At 36.7% G+C, this 16296-nt stretch overlaps 1 gene segment (V, D, J or C); it reads left to right on the top strand.

Moving 5' to 3' along the window:
* The first annotated feature begins 1307 nt into the window (after positions 1-1307).
* Positions 1308-15742, top strand: LOC309560942 (T cell receptor alpha chain MC.7.G5-like). The segment is given in 5 exons: positions 1308-1402; positions 7697-7981; positions 9470-9523; positions 13513-13620; positions 15628-15742.
* The last annotated feature ends 554 nt before the right edge of the window (positions 15743-16296 follow it).

Raw genomic sequence — 16296 nt, 5'->3', positions numbered from 1 at the left:
GCCATAGGTTTTCTGTAACTGTGGCACTGACATCTTAGAAGGCAATTTTCCTACTTGTATCTTTGTAGTTTTGAGAAGGCGGTAGATTATTGAATTTAGCAATACAGTTGCTTGGATCGCCCATTTGAGAAAAATTATTTGATTAAATTTATCAGTTTAAACAGTTTTGTGTGTTTAAAAGCCTGCTCTTTTGGCAATGCCTTCACTTACTTTCATATTTGAAAAAGAAATGTACGTAGCAAAATTTGTTTTGCCAATTGAAGACATTTTTTGTCTAAAATACATCTTAAGATTTACATCACCATTTATCTGGCTTCAAACAATATTTCCATTAAAAAAAAAGGAAAAGTGGTTGTATTCGGTAAGAGCATTGCAAAAGCTGTCTATTGTTTTGCCATCTTCTACGCAGTACTTCCAACATACTTTTCTTCTCAAATGTTATTAAGAACCAAACACAGTTACAATATTGGCTGTAATGAAAATCAATTCTATTACTGTATATGTTTCTACTGGAAACGAGAAAGAAAGAATGTTTATCTACATAGTGCTTACCTAGAACGTGTTAATGCAAACCATTGCAACAAAAATGTTTGCTTTTCCCATCTGAAATAGGTAGGATTCTGTGTGCCTGTACTGGTGAAACATTTTGTAAAGATTTCTGTTAGTGTGTTAATGCCAACTACAGATTTACATTTGGATCAGGGACACAGCTATCTGTAATACCCAGTAAGTACTAATATTTTTGTTGTAAGGCATTCAAGGTAATAACAGTATAATAAATTATTGAAACAATGTAGTAAATCCCACCAAATGTTGAATGTATCATATTCAGTGTAAATATGCCTTCTAAGATATAAGAGCAATGAAGTGGCTTGTACATAAGGGATTCACATTTTTGTTCCATTCCTATTTAAGTATAAAACCAGAGAGACCTAATGCAAAGTAACATAATGATCACTTATACATATATATGTATATACATCATTCTTTCGTATAGAACACTTGGCCACTGGCGATGGTTTTCTTTGCAGGCAGCCTATGCAAACCGTCTATTAGCATTACCCTTTTATTTCTGAAGTTTACAATCATTCTGCTGTTTTATTTCTCATAGAGCTTGACTTTAATTTGGATAATGAAAGACAAATGCATGTACTATTTCAGAAGAGAACCAAGAAGGGTTTTATGAGTTTTAGTAGGTCTGTGTAGAGTGGTGATATTGCCCTCCAGAATACAGATGTCACTATGGTAGTAAAGGGCATGCTGCAGGTTCCAAATGAAGTTCACAACATTGTGCTGTAAGAGTTCCATAGTTTGTGTAAAGGTAACAATGTATGTGTGCACACCGCTTCTCTTTGGGGTAAAATGTTCTTTGGACCAGGAACACAATTACGTGTATTTCCAAGTAAGTATTCCACAGTGATATCTATAACAGCCTATCAATTTGATGTTAGAGCTGGACAGTTGTGTGGTATGCAGAAGCAATTATTGATAAATAATTGCCATATACATTATTCAGTGTACAATCAGTACTAATCAGTACAAGATTTTGTATTAATCTTGCATAACAAATCAGTCCAAATCAGCTGGCATTTACGCATAGTAAAGAACTGACAGTATCACTTTGCATGTATAATACTTCTAGACTACTTAAGCTGTGATTTGTTTTTATAATTTCTTTATTTATCTAAAATTACAGTGTATAGTACAAGGTATGCATAGAACAGTTTGCAAGAATATAATATTTTAAGGTAAACCGGTGAAAACAAACAATAGGCAGCAAAGACAACCATAATCATATTCCACATAGGATAATAGAACTCCGTGTACAGGTCCAAAGCAGGCCAGCAAGGTATAAAACTATGACTCAAGGATCAGGAAGGGTCAATGATTTCCAGTGCAAAGGGTCACCATGTCTCAATAATAGTCACCCCCTGGAATGGACCATCTGGAGCATGTAATTCAGGCCTCAAGGAGCACAATCCCCATTGCAGAAAAATAAAAAGAAACATGCTGCTCGAGTATTCAGAAAGAGATATGCATGTCATGGAAAGGTAGTCCCGTAGTAAGAAATACAGGATGGCACTACAGGAAGAGGGTTCATGGATTCGGTGGTTATAGGTTGGAGAGTGTCAACTATACAGAAAATGAGGGTGGGATATAATGGAAATGGGAACAGATAAAAGAGAAAGGCAAGAAAATAAAGGACGGTATATGACTGTAGAAGGGAAAGTTGTGATTTTGACTAGCCGATAGAAAATACATAAAGAATAAGTGTGCATATACTGTATACTTTTACAACGTATTTTACTAATAGTATAAACTCACTTTTTTAATAAGGTGCATTACACTGCACAGTGAGAGCCTTTTAAGGAAATGTTCTTAGTCATAGATCACATACATAGTAAGTAGATAAATGCACAGAAAAGACACAAAAAATGATTTATGTCGTGGAATATCTGGCTGTCAGGGACAAAGCTCTTCCAAGTAAGATATAATGGTTTTCAATAACAACAGGCATGGAATAACTAGCATTTCTATAATCCAATGCCACAAATTAGTCGTTTCCTTTAAACTCAAACTACAGTATAAAGTTTATTGCGTTGGATATACTGGATGTTCATTTAAGAACATTGTAAATTAAGAATTGGTGTACAGTAGTAAAGCAATTTTACATAAAGATTTTCATGGTTTAGGCTAGTAAACCGCCATCATACAACATTATTTATGGGACCATTTACAAACACAGAGGGTACAAAAATAGATACCTTATGAAGATCAGTAAAACAAAAAGCATTAATGTGTAATGATCTCCTTTGTGATCTATATTTCCCGTTATAAGTACAGACTAAATGCAGCCACCCAGGACAGAAGTTATTTTATATTTTAGATATTGTAATAAACATGGAGAATGTTAGCTAATAATTGTTTATTCACCAGCCAACAGGAATCAAAGCTTGGCATTTTTTATATCATTGTTGAATCCTAAGTTCATCTAACAACTATGACTAAGGAAGATGTTAGCAACAATAAAGGTCCAAGACAGACACAGTTTTGAAAGTACTTTATTGCATATGTCTAATGGTAGTGTCTTTGTTTGTCCAAAATTGGACAACTATCATATGCACACCTATTTTCCACTAGTTTTAGGTAATCAAAAATCAAATGGGTAAATAAAAAAAAAGCGTAAAAAGCACCTGGTAACTTAAAACGCAAGAATGTTCAAAAACAAAATAATATATAATAACTGCATATAATAGTAAGCTGTCAGAAAAAGTCAGCATTCTTGTAAAGATGCTGATCACTGTGATAATACTGGTTATTCTAAACTCATATTTGGGGAAGGAACCAAACTTCATGTTTCACCAAGTAAGTCTGTATAATTGAAAGGTAACGTCAAATATTGCTAGACATTTGAGAACATTAAGTACAGCACATGTTGTAGATATTTACAAAGACAACAACTATCATAGACTTTTACATCTTTGCATGCATCTGCTTTATACTGTAATTTTTTTGAGACACAAAATATTGTCAAAATCTACATGGTGTATATTGTAATCTGTACTACAGTACCTGCCACTGGAGATGTAGATCAAGCAGACTTTTGGATATTTTGATTTTACATGCCAGTGGTTAGATATTGCATTGTATTTTACCGTATCATACTGAGCTTGCTGTTTGCAAGCTATCAGCTATTTAAAAGAAAATATAAATGTTTTTTGTACATTTTAATGTACTACATTATATATTTGAGTATTTACTATTATTTTTCGATGGAAGCATTAGCCTTCGTTCACATTGAATGCGGCTTTAAAACCGTGCAACCTCATCTGAAATCGCACTATTTCAATGCTGCATGTCAGTGCGACTTCAGGTGAGACTTGAAGACATCTGTGCGGTTTCATGCACAGATGTCTATGCAATTTGCACCTGAAATCGCCAAAAAAAGTACAGGAACTATTTTTTCAAATCGATAAGGCACCACAAAGTCAGTGTTGCACCAATTTGAACAGTACCATTGCCGCCAATAGGATGTGACTTGTCACACGATTCGACCTGTCAAATCGCATGACAAGTCGCTCCAATGTGAACAAGGGTATATTATAGAACTGCTAATTACTTTCCATATATCACTAAACTTAGCCTTCATAGTATTTGACTGATGAATACAAGAAATTTTGAGGCTGATTTACTAAATAAATCGAAAACCTTCACTCAATACACAATGAAATGAGTAAATATTCACTTTAATTATCCAGTCATATAGAAAGCAAACAGCAAACAATAGGTGTAGCGCTTATACAGATGACATATATAGTCCTTATAGAGTCCACAAACAAAGGTGAGTACAGAGACCAGTGATCAACACATCTTGAGAGTAGTGTTTCATACAGGGACCACCACCAACAACAGCACCCAAGTGTCAGAGCCTCTTACCAGATAAGACCGACCCTCATTACAAAGGTCAGTCAGATGCACAAACTCATATCTCCAGGAGAGTTCACAAACAGTCCCCCTCACGGTCCTTGGTCAATAGCCCGATGTCAACAGTACCAGACCTCTTACAAAGTTGCCCCTTTCCAGTTCAAAGGCCTGAAGCTTGACATCTATGGGCACAATGCTGGCCTCAGGACTAAGCCTCAGTATCACTTCATCACTGGTTATGGAATGCCCTAATGGGACGGTCAAGGCTCCAATAAGCCTGTAGATAGAAAGCAAACTCATATTTAAATTGAATGTCCAATCATGTCCAACTGAGGTGGATAGACAGAAGTTTGCTTTTGATATGATTGGATAATTCACACATTTATTGAGTGAAGATTTTCAACTCTTTCAGTAAATCAGCCTTGAGGTACTTTGGCTTTCAGTGCATAGGGGCAACAATATTCATGGTATGCATTTAAGTATATCTAAAGCCAAAAGCTTTGTTTAGTTATGGGTAGAGTAAGAAAGGGATAAGACCACGGTCTGTGTCCTATTGAGAACATTTTCTTTCACTTGCTACCCTGTAGACTTATGAGGAAATCTCTCCAAAGTAAGGCGAAATTCTGTCTTAGACAGTTGTCACCTCAAAAAGGTGTCCCTATTGGGATGTTTCCACTGTGTTCCTGCTCTGGTGACAACAGCGATAAACCAGATTTTATATTTTCCCTTAATTTTAGTCTCATGGGCAATGGTCTCTGGGATAAATAGAGATGGCAAATCTTCCTGGCTGGCAATTCAATTTAACAGGGTTGCTAACCCAGTCCTACTCTATCAAGAAATGTTTTTGGATTTAGATACCCTTTAAGCAGCAACCTGTAGGCAGTTTGTTGTATGGCAGTGTAGTACAGTGTATATAACAATGGCTTCAAATTCATTTTTGGAACTGGAACATTGCTGGCAGTTAAACCAAGTGAGTGCTTTCTTCAATTTGAAATCCAGTGTATTTTCAGTTCAGATTTATGGGGTGTAGAATATTTGCAGGTATAGTGTAAACATATTTCTGGGTGTCTGGCTAGTTATATGTATTTCCATTATATTGCTATTATAGATTTATTATACCTTTTGCTGCTATTAGCATCTATAGGAACAAGGTTCATGTCAGCGAAACAAACATAGAAATTAGTGTTTAGTTAAAATCGTGTTTACCAATCATAAGCTATAGCAGTACAACGAGATGCCAATAAAATACTTTAATAATGCTGTTAACTGAGAGCAATCACTTTTCTAGTCATTTATCCAACTCTATTATATACCTTTTAAAGACTTTGAGAATCTTGTACTTTAACTTGCTGAGAAATGTAGCTTTCATGAGATTGATCGGGGTTTTAGTAGACATATATCTTGTTGTGCGAATAATGTTGGCTGGAAGCTTATATATGGATCTTGCACAAGTGTCACTGTATTACCAAGTAAGTAAGAACTGTGGCGTTTTCCTTTAAGCTATTCTGTATAAATGTAATTTACAAATGATATTTATTTTTGTCATACTACAGGCAGATGAAAACTAAGCTGTACTATGTTCATAACTGTATATGTACAAATACTTTATAAACAAAGTATAAATTTCCCTGCCTATACCACTTTACGGTCATTTGCCTTCTTGATGGACACATAGCTTGCAATGATTAGGCTTCTATATATACAGGTATTAAAATAGGAGACATAAAGGTGCTGCCATGGGTCAAAACAAATTACCTACACCCCAAGGCTAGCCATACGCGGTTTTAATCTCGGCCAGTTCAGCAGGAACCAGCAGAGATTCGAACCATTAATGGGCAGACTGAATGTATCAAGTTGATCGATTCATCAAATTAAGGAACAACCAGCCTGCCAGATTCTCTTACGATTATCGCTAGTGGCTGCTATAGCCATTACCGATAATCACTGGGAGCAGACAATTGCTCAGCAGGAGGGATTCCCTCATCAACACTATTTGTGTTGAGGGGGGAATCGTGCAAATTTATTTCCTGCAACCTATTGTTGCAGGAAAGAAATTCACACAGTTTATGGTCTGCATGAGTCTACAGTCCTGTCATATAGATCTGCAGATACCAGAACAATAGATTTTTACCAAAACGAATAGACTAGTTGAACAAAATAATCAATGTGCTTGATTTACTAAGGCTCCATGCAGCCAGTTCCCTTGGCAGAAAAAAACGCTCATATACAGCGTTTTCGTACACAGTTTAGGTGAGTTTAGGAGAGTTTAGCATTTTTTCTGCAAGAGAGCTCCAATCAGAAACGCAATGCAGAAGGGTTTTTTTTCCTGCCTCTAACCAATGAGTTTGAAATATGCCTCTAATTATCCTAATGTGCATGGACACAGAATACCATTGAGCTGCTTCTACAGGCAAAACACAAAACTACTGTAGAAGCAGCAATTTTTAAGCAAGTGTACATGGAGCCTAAAGAAGTTAGAGAGCATGTTCACTTTGCAAAGTTCATTTTCACTTAGATGGGTTATTGCGGTGGAGCTTTGCTGCTTTCAATCATCCAATAATGTGCAAGTAAAAATCCTTTTCCTTGCACACGATCAGGTGCTTGAGGCCGCGGGTTCATATATGCGCGGCTGCTGCTTTGTGCCTGGGGTCCAGTACGTTCCTGTTCACCAATTCAGGTGCGATTCAGGTCTGAATTTTGCCTGAAAATGGACCTGAACCGGACCCATAAACGCACAGGACCATTTTGCAATCCGTTCCGTGGCCGTCCCGAACCTGGGTGAACCGGCTCCATTGAGAGCCGGTCACACTCATCTGTCATGCGAATTGGATGCAGTGTAATCAACCCCTTTAATTGCATCTATGTATGTATGGAATTCTAAGTTTTTTTTTTTTCAACATATTTATTAGGGTATATAAGTATATAAATGTTAAACAAAGATAACTTGGTAACTGCTTTGTCCCACAACCTTGTAAAAAAATTGTTGTTTATGTACAAAAAAAAGCACATAGAGCACAAGTTGCTGTAGTAATATGCTAAACCCTTGTATTTTAATGAAACATAAATAAATTCTAAATTCACCAAATGTGCCATCAGTTAAATCAGGTAAGGATTGTTTGTATTAGTATAGCCATGCTTTAATAATATATTTTGGATTTACTTGGATTTCCTAGTGGGCCTTACATAACAAGTGATATCATGGTGTCTATTAGTGTGATCGTGTAACAAAATATTCTACATTTCATTAAAAATGTGTCCTCTTTATTTTCAGAAACAGAGCGAACAGTACCTTCCGTATATAAACTTGAGTCATCTAAACAAGTTGATGGTCTGCCAGACTCTGTATGTCTGGTCACAGATTTTCCATCTCCAAACACAACATTGATTTTAGATGGAAGCAAAACTATAGATCTAAATACAGCAGCTGTGCTGGATAAGTCAGAGAATAATGTGTGGAGATATAGCACAGTTGTATGGGATAATGACAACCGTTCTAAAAACCTTTTTTGTAACATGGAATATAATGCAAAACCTGTCTATCCGGATACAAGCACAGGTATGTTATGACATTTTTAATAAAATTTGCATAGAAAAACATGATATCTTTAGGAAACATAAGAGGTGTTATATCTAGCTGGATGGCATGTGGTAGTGCCAGTATTCACGGAATAACCATATATGCTTTTATATATATATATATATATATATATATATATATATATATATATATATATATATATATATAGTGGCAAGCTATCCCTGTTTATTATGTTATTTATTTCTTTGGAGAAAAAAAAAGCATGTCAATGGTATGTAAAACACCTTTTTTAAACATAATAAGTGTACAGCACTGCAATATAAATCCGTGACTGCAACTGCCCCACCTTAGTTTGGGCTACAACAATCAGAACTGCATATAGTTCACAGATTCCAAATTAAACTTGAAGGATACATTCACATAATATAAGCATACATGCTCATGGTATCAAAGTGCTTGAATTTTGGCAGTCAGATATCTGCAGAATGCTATCTCACATCTTCAGCCATCATTAGTTTTTCAAATGTTTTCAGCAAAGTAACCCTTTCACAATAGTAATATGGGGGCCATTGGTTTCAACTTTTTGAAACTCTGGTTGTCTACCTATTACGCTCACCCCATATGGAAAACTCCACCAACTATGGAAGAGAGTTTTCACATCTATACACTCAGTAAAGAATATCTTATGCAGTTTAGGATTAAACAGCTTCTCATCCAACTTCATTGTGCATTCACGTCTCTTTTTTAAAAACCAAAGAATAAATGAGTTTCTCCCAAATAGTCACTATTTAGAAATCTATATATACACATCCCCTCTTAAAGTGGTTTTAAAGGCTCAAGGTTTTTTACCTTCATGCATTCTATGCATGAAGGTAAAAAATCTTCTGTGTGCAGGGTCCCCCCCTCTGCCCCAGCCCCCCCAATACTCACCTAAGCTACTTTCGATACAGCGATGTGCACAAGAGCAGCGGCTCTTCTGGGTCTCTCATTCCTCATTGGTTGAGACAGGAGAGGGAGCCATTGGCTCTCCTGCTATTGTCAATATCAGCCAGTGAGCCAATGAGGAGAGAGCAGGGGGGCGGGTCGAGCTGTGCCTTATGGATGCATAGAGCCAGGATCAGGAGTGATCACGCACAAGTGCCCCCAGAGCAAGTAGCTTGCTATTGGGGGCCATGGCTGAAGAGGGGGAGCCTGGAGCGCCGGTGGGGGACCCGAAAAGTGGAGGATTAGGGCTGCATTCTGCAAAACCATTGCACAGAGCAGGTATGTATGAAATGTTTGTTATTTTCTTTTTTTTTTAATTAACCTTTAATGTCACTTTAAGTGTCTCTTCAGAAAGCATAGGCTCACTGTTTGTAGTTATAGTTTGTTGTTTGTCTTACATGTGGGAAATCTATAGATTCTGTATGAGATTTTGTTTTTCTCTCATTTGCTCTGGCTTTAATCAAGCTGTAGACAAAACATTTAAATAGTATGTGCACTAGTATTTTTATTTTTATTTTTCAGATGTAACTACTCAGCAATGTCTATCCAGAACTATTGCAGAGAATTTTAAAACAGGTAAACATTTTAAATTTAGTGCATGTATAAGGTGATGCAGAGTTCTCACTAATCATCTCTGTGGGGGTATAGCTATGACTTTAATTGCACACTTCAGCTTTACATAGGCAAAAGATTGGAAAATTTTATTTTTCTGGACCTGTACCCTGAGTGTATGATACCAATGAATGGCAACTTCTGTAATTTACTAAGGCCCGGTCACACTAGCGCCTTTTTCATGCATTCTGACACATTTTTTAGGAGAGGCAAAGAAAACTTCAACATGCTGTATTTTTTGGCATGTTGAACTGAATTGTCCAATTGAATTTTAAAAAATGTAAGTGATTGTAAAGTCTCTTTTTTTTGTTAAAAATAATAAACATGTTATACTTACCTGCTCTGTGCAGTTGGTTTTGCACAGAGTGGCCCCGATCCTCCTCTTCTCGGGTCCCTCTTCAGTGATCTTGGCCTCTCCCTCCTGCTGAGTGCCCTCACAACAAACAGCTTGCTATGGGGGCACCCAATTCAGACACAAAGCCATGCCCCCCCCTTTCTCTCCTCATTGGCTGACTAACCTTGTTTGACAGCAGCTGGAGACAATCGGGTGCTGTCTCAGGCCAATGAGAAGGGGAGTCCCAGGCAGGGAAGACACTCCTGCAACATCGCTGGATCTAGATGGACCTCAGGTAAGTATTAGGGTGGGCTGCTGCACGCAGAAGGCTTTTTATCTTAATGCATAGAATGCATTAAGATAAAAAACTTTCTGACTTTACAACCACTTTAAGATGTTCAGAAACACATGTAAACACACATGCATATACTCTTCCTATGTATCTGGTGTAAATTACTTTCATAAATAGACTTAAGGCCTGTCTTTTTGGACTTTTATTTGTCCAAAATTGAGTTTTTGGGAACGCAAACATCGCTTGAAGCAAGTTAAAAGGAGGTCAATTGCAGACTAAATATATCTGTCAAGGAGTTATGGATATTCTGAGAAGCATCTCAAACTGATATCAAACTGATACCAATAATGCAAGCCAAAAGCTTGTTTTAGCAGCAGATCTACAATGAATATTAGTGTCAAAGAGTCATAGATTTGAAGAAAATTATCTAATTTTAAATTTTCTTTAGCTATGCTTCCAATTTGCTGTTCTAGAAAATTACTGATTAGACTAATCTATATGCAAAACAATTTTCAAGGCATTTTCAAGAAATACCTGCCCAGTGGAAAGCTACAGATTTACAGGAATTTACAAAGTTTAGGCAATAAAAAAAATGTAATTATTGCATATACCAGTATGCAGCAGTAGGGAGGTAGATTTCTGCAATACACGATGACTCCTGCAGTTAACCCAAATTACAATTGCTTAGACAAAAATACAGATATTAACTGAAATCTACAGAATTGTACACCTTGATAATCCCATCTACAATTTAACCACTTAAGCCCCGGAAGATTTTACCCCCATTCCGACCAGGGGGTATTTTGCGATTCGGCACTGCGTGACTTTAACGGACAATTGCGCAGTCGTGCGCCGCTGTACCTAAACGAATTTGGCGTCCTTTTTTTCCCACAAACAGAGCTTTCTTTTGGTGGTATTTGATCACCTGTGCGATTTTTTGATCACGCGCTATAAACAAAAAAAGAGCGTCAATTTTGCAAAAATAGCAATATTTTTCACATTTTTTTATATGAAATTCCCCAAAAAAAAATTTAAAAATCAAAATTTTTTTACTTTTTCGGCCAATTTGTTTTATGCTACCTATGTTTGGTAAAAAAAATCGCAAAAAGCGTATTTTGATTGGTTTGCGCAAAAGTTATCGCGTTTACTAACAAAGGGAAAGATTTCTGTCATTTTTATTGTTTTTTTTTTTAACGTGTAATGGCGGCGATCTGCGATTTTTTTTGCGGTACTGCGACATTGGGGCGGACAGATCGGACCCTTGACTGACATTTTTGACACTTTTGGGGTTACCAGTGACATTTCTACAGTAATCAGTGCTATATATATGCACTGTTACTGTAAAAATACACTGGTAGTGAAGGGGTTAACTTTATTTGGGAGGGAGGGGCTGTGTGTATCCCTAGGGGCGTGCTTTCTACTGTGATTGGCTGGGGCTTGAGCTGTTTGGACACTGATCAACGGATCTACATACTAGATCCGAGTGATCAGTATCCTAACAGCAAGGAGAATGACAGGTGGCTTGTTTACACAAGCTTCCTGACATTCTCCCTCTCCCCCGCCGATCGCCGAGTGACCGGCGGACATCGGGTCCGCCGGTCACACGCGCAGGGGGGTGCGTGACCACGCGGGAGCGGGAGCGCGCCTCCGGGGGCGCGCGCTCGCTCCCTAGACCCTCACAAGCTAGTGACGTAGCCCTACGTCACTTTGCCTGTGAGGGGCTGACTGCCGACGTAGATCGGCGTTAGGCAGTCGGCAAGTGGTTAAAGGATGAGCTAAACACTATAAAATGTTACATGATTACAATTAGGTTATTGTAAGGGAAACAGCTCAATGCACTCAAAAGTGTCTCCAAACATTCCCTTTAACCTCTCTGGCGGTATGATTATGTCAGGAATTACATACCAAAAGCGGTACAATTGTTTTCATGGAAATTTGACGTTGTGTATTATAGGCCTACAATTCTTAGTAATTACTGACTTAAACCTGACCAAAACAAGAGTCTAGTAGACATCCCAGATGTGATAAATTTGAAACACAAACGCATGAATTATAATCGAATCAATAATATAATTTTATTATATAATATATAATATATATAATAAAATTATATTATTGATTAGATTATAATTCATGTGTTATATATTATATATATATATATATATATGTGTGTGTATATATATATACACACACACATATATATATATATATGTATATATATATATATATATATGTGTGTGTGTGCATATATATATATATATATATATATATATATATATATATGTAATATAAAATGTGTTATGTGTTTGTGTTTTGTGCAACTTTTTTTTTTTTTAATTTCCCTCCCTAGTTCCGCTCCCATGCAGCGTTGCTGCTGCAGGGAACAGAACTAGGAAGTCATCTGACCGACGGACGAGCGGCGGGGATCTCGGCTGGCGGTCACAGCAATGAGAGATCATCGCTGGATCGCCAGGAGAAGGTAAGAGACAACGCTGCGCTCTCTGCACATCTACCCCGAGCGTGACTCGGGGATACCGATCCTAACATAAAAAATCCACCCCGAGTCACGCTCGGGATTACCGCCAGGGAGGTTAAATAAAGAAGGGGTGGGGATAGACCATGCTCAGCAATGATTTGTTGGCATTTAGATTTAGCAGAAGGAATATGTACATGTACCCGTATCGACAAGCTTCAAAGTGTATAGGAGTACTGAAAATGCAAGGGAGTGGTAGACCTGTCTGACCAAATTTTCACAATTTGGACAATTATTATAACCCATCCATAACTTGGGGAAAAGAAATGGAAATGCATTTTTGAAAAGGAAAGGATAAGTCCATGAAAATGAGAATAATTTGAGGCTTTCTGATAATCAATTAAATTGTTAAATTCCTTGCAAAGGAAAAAAGTAGTCATTTCCAATAAAATGCAATGTTTAAAAGAAGCTTTCAAATATTTCTTTGATTATCAAATGATAGCTATTTATTTTCATTTAAACCTGCTTCCATTTATTTTTTTATTATCCCATGTTTTTTCTATTTTTGAAATTCCTGTTTTTGTTTTAAATAGTTTTTCAATGTGGAAAATGTGTTATTACAAAGACCTTTGTCTGCAGCCTCCAGTTTTAAATGCCTAAAGATCTAGGTATTATGATGGGATGATGGTTCTGGTAAAGAAGGAAATAGCCCCATCAAAGAAGGAATTATTTGTTAACTGCATATTTACAAGCTGTAATAATGAAAGTGGGAGTTGGAAAAGAATGCCAACTGTAACTATAGCATTCCGTTGCACCTTGCCTTTCCAATATTTTTCTTTTTTTTTTTTTTACAGATATGAGCTTAAACAGTTTGTCATTTTCAGTACTTGGACTAAGGTTCCTGACTATTAAGGGAATACTATTTAATGTAATAACAACAATAAAGCTATGGTCATTTTAAGGTAAAGATATAAATTATTGTTCCCTCTGTAATAACAAATCATATAGAACTATTGTCCTCTCTGTAAGAACATATATAGATTGTGATGTTTTTTGACTGGGTTTTAATATGAAATCAATAACACACAACATATGTTAACACTGCCGTATGTTTGTTGCTGTGCATTACCATCAATTCTCGAAAACTTTAAAAACAAAAGCACATGTATGTGAATATTTGGTGCATTGTGTTGTCTTGTATTGCCCAAAAAAAGTGCTGTGTATTATTTTGTGTGTTGAGTCTTGGTAAAAATTACACAACATGTTCATAAAAGTGAGTAGGCCCTAAAAAGAATACATGCTGCATATAATAATGCATATCTGAAATGACTTGATAGCTAACACCTTTGGGTATCTGTATATATCTTAATTTTTTTATGTGTCCCATGACACTGAAACCCATGGCACTCTTTTGGCAAACACATACTTCAATTACTAAGTCAGCTTATGGTCCAGGCAACCACCACACCTCACTATTTACCGATGTGATGGACTGGACCAAGTGTATACTTTTAAGTTGAAGTGGGTGTTTACATAATATAATGTCCCAAGGGTTGGGCAATCCTGAAGTGCTCCTAAAGAAGACTTGTGATTTCAAGCTGGCTGTACGAGATTGAGGCCTCAAGTAGCTTTTTTTTTTTTCAACATTCACAATAACTGTCAGAGCATTGTTACAAGAAACTGGAAACCAGTTAATAGTAAATACAATACATTTACTGAAGGACATAGATAACCTCAATCACAAAAAACTTTAAAGCAAGTCTGTACTTTAGATGATGTTTTTTATTTTTTTCTGCATAATTTGCACCATAAAGTTCATGAGTACACCTCCAATATTCCTTTTTTATGACTACTTCTTCAACTAAACATCCTAAGTTCTAGGGTGTAGGGAAGTTGAGTATACTCCATCCTGTAAAGGGCCGTAAACACTTGGCGAAAATCGGATGAAATATCCTCCGATTTTTCTCTCTCATGCTCGCGTTCACAACCGTTTTTAGTAGAGAGTGCATAAATGTTCACGAAATTTCTCGTCCGATTTTTTTTTTTTTTTGGGGGACATTTGTTCCTAGACTTCCGGGTCGTCAGCAACTTCAGATCATGCGCGGCCTTTCGTATCCGATTTTTCACGGACGTACTGCATACACATTAAACGAAAATTGGTCGTCTGGGGATGGATGATAAAAATTTTGGTGTTTTTTTTCGTTGAAAATGTCGTGATCGGCTGCTGAAAGTTGTGTACACACTAGCCAAAAATCTGACGATTTCACCTCGGCCGGAAATTTTCGGCAGATTTTCTACTAGTGTGTACCCCACTTAATGCAACGCTCATTAACTGAGCAACATTACAGGTGCAGGGATGATAAGACAAAAAGTTGGTCTTTGGAGACTTGAGGACTGAAGCAACCCTTTTACAAAGGAAGTAAACTCTTGCACCTTACTGCCCCTTGAAACAGTAAGAGAAGCATATCAAATCACAAGAAAAACAGAGGATCTTCTATACCAATGGTGGAGGAGAGTGTAAATGCCTAAGGAAAGAAGGGTCAGGGGGATAAGATATGGGACAAAGGGAGAAGGGAGGGGAAAGGTATAGTGACAGAAGATAGAGCAGTATGAGAGGACAGCAGGTCCCAGCCCCATTACAGGGGGAGTAGCTACATGTCAAAACTGTTCAGCCAGTGTACTCAATTAAAGCCCAAATGAAGTCTTGATGCTCCCTCTAAGGATATTCTCTACTATGGCATCTATGGCTGATTTAGTAAAGGGTTTGAGAATGTTCACACAACAAATTGCGTGAACATTCACTTCAATTATTCAATCATGAGCAGGTGAAAAAAGTAAACCGGGATTTTCTTTTAACATTATTGAATAACTGAAGTTAAGCTTCACACTATGCACTTCGCTACTTAAAAGCCTCTGCTAAAAATGTTTAGGTAAACTGTGCCATTTACACTGTCTTTTTGACTTTCCAGGTTTTCCAAGTTGTAGAAGAAAAATCACTGGAAATTGACCTAAATATATGAAAAAATACATTTTTTCATTCTGACCAAATAAAAATAAATAATCTAATTCACGGTGTATATTGATAATAGAAATGAATATTGTAATAAACACGTTATATAAATAAAGATAAATGTATCCTATTTGTATTCTTAAAAAATTGTTGAGGCCTTCGAACTGAGTTTTTCAATAACTAACAGAAAAAAATTAGACTGGGGAAGCATGGTGAACTTTGTGAAGACATTTTGTAGTTTGATGTTTTAGACATCCTAAAAAAATACATCACGGAGAGGGATGTTTTCAAAAACCTAGCTAACTTGTTATCCTCCTTAACCACTTGCCTACTGGACACTTTCATCCCCTTCCTGCCCAGGCCAATTTTAAGCTTTCGACACATTCATGCAACACTGCACCCAAACAAAATTTGTATAATTTTTTTGAGACAGATAGAGATTTATTTTGGTGGTATTTATTCACCACTGGGTTTTTTATTTTTTGCTAAACAAACAAAAAAACCCCAAAAATTAAAAAAAAAAAAAGTTTTTTTTAGGTTTCTTTTATAAAATTTTGTAAATAAGTAATTTTTCTCCTTCACTGATATGCACTGATGAGGCTGCACTGGTGGGCACTGATAGGCACCA

The sequence above is a fragment of the Pelophylax lessonae genome (genome assembly GCF_965119305.1).
Source record: "Pelophylax lessonae genome assembly, chromosome: 1".
In the NCBI taxonomy this organism is placed as follows: Eukaryota; Metazoa; Chordata; class Amphibia; order Anura; family Ranidae; genus Pelophylax; species Pelophylax lessonae.
This window is presented reverse-complemented; position numbering and strand designations above follow the sequence as displayed.